We start from the raw sequence: 5,656 nt of genomic DNA, 5'->3' as shown, positions 1-5,656 counted from the left end.
GACAAAGGAGATGGATCGAGTTGATTGGCGACTATGACATGGACTTACTCTATCATGAAGGGAAGGCGAATGTCGTAGCCGATGCTTTTTGTCGGAAGTCTATCCATGCCCTAATCAGTGCCAGATCCAGGGTGAGGATGTTTGGTGAGCTAGGGCAGATGGGGATTTACATGATCCGACGAGGTGAGACCGTTGGAGATATGACAGTTGAGCCGGAGTTGTACGAAGAGATCCGAGAGCTACATAAAGAGGATGCTAGAATCCAGAAATGGCGCAATGAGGTAGAGCAGGCAGGTGCGGAGCCTTACTCTAAATTCAGTATCCATTCAGATGGGAGCTTGAGGTTTGGGCAGAGGTGGTGTGTGCCAGCTAATGGGGAACTGAAGAATAAAATTCTTACGGAAGCACATGCTACTCTGTATTCTGTACACCCTGGAGGGGATAAGTTATACAAGGACCTCAAGAAGACGTTTTGGTGGCCTAATATGAAGAAGGAAGTCGCTGAGTTCGTATCTCGATGTTTGACATGCCAGAGGGTGAAGGGTGAGCACAAGAGACCACAAGGGAAAGTTCAGCCGCTAGATGTGCCAGAGTGGAAGTGGGAGAGTATTTCCATGGACTTCGTCGTCGGGTTGCCTCGGACTCAAAGAGGTAACAACATGATTTGGGTGATCGTCGACAGATTGACCAAGTCAGCTCACTTTATTCCCATGAAAGATACTTGGAGTAAGGCTGAGTTGGCTAAGGCTTATGTTCAGTACGTGGTTAAGTTGCACGGTGTGCCTAAGGATATCGTCTCCGACAGAGATTCCAGGTTTCTATCCAAGTTCTGGCAGGAATTGCAGTCATTGATGGGTACTCAACTGAAGATGAGCACCGCTTTTCATCCTGCTACTGACGGTCAGACAGAGAGGACTATTCAAACCCTCGAGGATATGTTAAGATCTTGTGTTCTAGAGTTTGGCGGATCTCGGGAGGACAGACTGGGGTTGATCGAGTTTTCTTACAACAACAGTTATCACACTAGCATTGGGATGGCACCTTTTGAGGCACTTTATGGTAGGAAATGCAGGAGTCCTGTGTGTTGGGATGATCGATCAGACGCTGTCATTTTGGGGCCATAGATGATTCAGGAGATGGTTGAACAGGTACAGATTATCAGGCAAAAGATGAGAGCTTCTCAGGACAGACAGAAAAGCTATGCTGACACTAGGAGAAGTGACATTTCTTTCGAGGTGGGAGAGAAGGTACTACTCAAAGTGTCGCCAATGATGGGAGTTATGAGGTTCGGGAAGAGAGGGAAGGTGAGTCAGAAATTCATCGGACCTTATGAGATTTTGGACCGAGTTGGAGAGGTGGCCTATCGTTTAGCTTTGCCACCAGCGTTAGCCAGAGTTCACAATGTCTTTCATGTTTCCTAGTTGCGGAGGTACCTGAGCGATCCATCACATGTGTTGAGTCCTGAGGTGATCGAGGTGGATGAGCAGTTGTCCTATCTGGAGACACCCAAGGAGATTCTGGACAGGAAGGTGCGGAAGACCAGGAATGGAGAGACGGCTTTGGTGAAAGTCTTGTGGACTAACCACAATGTTGAGGAAGCTACATGGGAGACTGAGGCTTCCATGAGGAAAAGCTATCCACACCTGTTTGCATGAGGTAAGTTCCGGGACGTAACTTTCTTTTTAGGAGGGTAGAATGTAACATTTTGTTTCCGACCTAAATCCATGTGTTATCTACTTTAGAAAATCTGTTTTGGGGCCCACCTCGATGCGTGTGGGTGTTTATTAGAAGAGTCAACTTCGGGACGAAGTTCATTTTAAGGGGGGAAGACTGTAATACTCCGTATTTTATATCGCTAATTGAGTCGAGTTAATTGTTTAGTCGTATTGATATCGTAAGATCGAGTTATTCGTAAACTTGTTAAGACGGGTTTAACTGAATCGTAAACTTTTTAATACGGGTTTAACTGAACGAAGCCACGTCAACTAATTCTTTTACTACACTTACCCATTTACCCGTTGACCCAGGACCGTTTACCCATGACCCAATTAACCTAAGTTTAACCTAATTCTACCCTAACACTACAAAATAAACCCCACTCCCTCACCCGCCTATCTCATTTCAGCGGCATATTTCCCAACCAACACGCAAATCGAGAGAGAGGGAGTGAGTGTGGGTGTTGACGGAGCAGCAAGGAAGGCCTTAGGGTGGTTGTCGACGTCCATAGTTAACCCTGGTGGATGTTGAGGTGGCGGAAAAAGGTATGAGTGCAACCTTCTCTTCTGTTTTCGTTTTCTGTCGGGTTTTGTTTATTGTGTCGTGACTCAGGGAGGTGATGTTGGTGGTTGGTGTCGGGGATATGGTATTGGGTGGTTTGTGTCGTCCCTATTGGTGGTGGGTAGGGAGGTTCTTGGCGGCAGAATTGGCGGCGAGAGGTGTTATTAACAGGGTTAATCAAACGGGTGTTAGTAGGGGTTTTCAGGCGGGTTTTAGATGTTTAGGTTGGGGTGGCACCACCGTGGACTCGGGGGAGGTCGAAACGGTGTTGTCACGGTGTCTGGGTGCGTGGTCTGACGGCGAGCAGGGCTGTGGTGGTTTGGCAGAGGTTAGGGGATGGCTGCGGTGGTTGTGAGTCGAGGACGGGGGGTGTTTGGTGAGGCACGGTGGTGAACCAGGCCAAATGACGGCTCTGGTTCGACTCGCCGGCGACAGTCGACCAGGTTGGGGTCGGTTGTTGGTGGTGGGGTCGAAGAGGTGAGCAGGCCTGGTGGTGTTCGTAGTGGTTGTAGGCGGCGAGTGAGGAGTGTGGGAGAGAGTGAAGGTGCGGGTTGTAGGAGGCGGGTTGATAGGATTAGTTAGTGTTGTTTCGATTCTTTTAATCGTATAACTTGTTTTATCTTTTATTATATCCTACTCTTATTTAGCTAATTAATTCCCGAGTTATTTAAATGTTTAGAGACGGGTTTGAGTCGGGTTGGTAAAATAGAAAAGCTGTTAGATCGGGAAAGTTTCCACTTAAGAAAACTTTCCATTTTAAGAAGTTTCTATTTTTAGTAACTTTCTATTTTGGGAATGGGAATGGTTTAAGTAATTGTTTATCATTTATTTATCTTTTAGAGGGCGAATTTGTTGTGGAATATTACTGAGCACCCGACTAATTGACTGCAGTACTGAGGTAGGGGAATACACTGATTGAGTTCTGACGATTATAAAGAGTTGGCATGTTTGGTGATTATATGACATATCTGATTATCTTATTTATCTTGTTGAGCATTATTGTTTCATACGTTTCATAAATTGCATTTGCATCGGAGTTGGAGTTGGAGGAGATGAGATTATTGTGATTAAGGCCCAGGCGGTGTGGGTATACATCCGTATAATACCCTTTAAAATTAGGACTATAACGTAAATTTAAACATGTGATTATTGTCATAAAACATAAATACAATAGAAACGATAAGGAACAAGAAATAACCTCGGGTCCTTTTATGCACGGCGTAAAGAACAGAAATCAAACGAGATTCCCTCCTAATTGTTGCACCCAAGACCTTGTCCGAGATATGCCCTCGTGCTAGATGGTGTTCTCCGATTGCCTTGTAATATAAGGAGAACTGAATGTGAGGTTCTTCGAGATGTGAGATCTCAGTTTCAGAGAGAAAATTAATCTCCAAAACCCTAATGTATTTTTGCAAAATGACAATTAGGTTACAAAGAGGAGAGACTCCCTCTTTGTATGGTTCGGCCGTGAGTTTCTTTTGGGGAGAGTGGGCTTTCCACTTTCTCTTATTTTTAACTCATGGTACGATCCGAATTGCTAAATGTATATAACACGGTCTGATTATAAACTGTTATCGGTTATCGGAAATTTAGGCATCAGCTAATAATACGGGTTAGCTGAATTATTAATACGTGTCCGACAAAAACAGTATTGTATAATTATATTCAATATACATTTAATTAAATATAAATCGTTTATATTTAATTTTACGAATTAACTGGTTAATTCGCCTTAGCCCATGATATTTAATCCGTATTAAATATAATATCTCAACATCACATTTTTGACTAATTACTAGTCAAATAACTCGGACTAACTGGTTAGTCAATTTTGGCATCTACATGACAGTATTTTCATACCGTCACATCTCTCGAACGTATCCTATAGGTGTGACTTTTAGGGACCAGTTGATCACCGCCATCTGTATGACAATAACGTCAAACTTATCTAGCAAGCCAACCGTTATTGATAAACGTGGATCAACTGATAATAATACCAAAAGTATGCCCTTTGATCCTTTTAGAGGTTTATAAGTCCTTGCACTAACTGTTAAGGACACCAACCCCAACAAGCTCCCACTTGTCCGTACAAGTGTATGTGCAATGACGTTATCCGCACTAACTGGAGGACACAAGCTCCAACAAACTCCCACTTGTCCGTACAAGTGTATGTGCGATAACCGATTCTCATATTCGTTTAAAATTTCTCCCACTCAATGTAAAACAATTTGCAGATCTGGATCCACAAAGGTCGTATTTTACAATCGATCTGTATCTAGAGTGGTTTCCCCGACTAGAGAGTAACTTAACTGATAAAACGAATCCGTATCCGAGCATGGCCATGCATTTCGATTCTGACTCCTCGAGTGGCCCTGAGAAATATCGAGTACCCGATAAAGGCTGAATATTTCCTTCAACTCGACTCCTTCCGATCTAAGCACAAAGATGAAATGACCCAAAAAAAATCTACTTGGCCCCCTGTTACGGATGACCGTGAGAAAGAAACCAAAGTCACCCAAAATCTGCCGTAGTCTCAAGAGACAATCGATAGTCAAAGAATCGACTCTTAGGATCACCATGGCAGTCCTATCCACGACCGGCAAAAATGTTATAAAACATTTAGGACTCCACGTCGATGTCACAATTGTGTCCTACGAGATATCCGTATAACTCGCCTCTGTGATTGGTCAGTCAACCGGTTGACTTATGGCTCGTTGAACCCACCATCAACCAACGTCACAGAATAATTGCCAGAGTTATCAGCTCATGTGGGCAATTAAGGACTAAAAGCTATAATGTTTGTTCAGTTCACTTTGTGGTGTTCAAAATTGTCGTACAATTCCACATGAAAAACAAAATATATATATAAAATATCAAAACGATGATGTCGTATAGAGTACAAAGGAGAATGAATCTGATCCATAAAAGAGTACTACAACTCAGGAACACGTTTGATTCCCATGGAATTTACGTGCCCTTCATGCTTATCTTGTCGTAATGCTTTAGTGAGAGGATCTGCTATGTTATTATCCGTAGCAATCTTTTCTATCACTACTTCCTTTTTCTCCACGTAATCCCGGATTAGATGAGCTTTCCGTTGTACATGTCTAGACTTGTTGCTAGACTTTGGCTCCTTAGCTTGGAAGATGGCACCACTATTGTCGCAATAGATGGTGATCGGGTCATTCGAACTAGGCACTACAGATAGTCCATGTAAGAATTGACGCATCCATATCGCTTCCTTTGTAGCTTCAGACGCGACATAGTACTCGGACTCAGTCGTAGAATCTGCTGTAACAGTTTGTTTCGAACTCTTCCAGCTGACTGCAGCGCCATTAAGAGTAAAAACGAATCCAGACTGAGATTTCGAGTCATCTCG

Source organism: Silene latifolia, chromosome 9 (genome assembly GCF_048544455.1).
Source record: "Silene latifolia isolate original U9 population chromosome 9, ASM4854445v1, whole genome shotgun sequence".
Classification (NCBI taxonomy): Eukaryota; Viridiplantae; Streptophyta; class Magnoliopsida; order Caryophyllales; family Caryophyllaceae; genus Silene; species Silene latifolia.
This window is presented reverse-complemented; position numbering follows the sequence as displayed.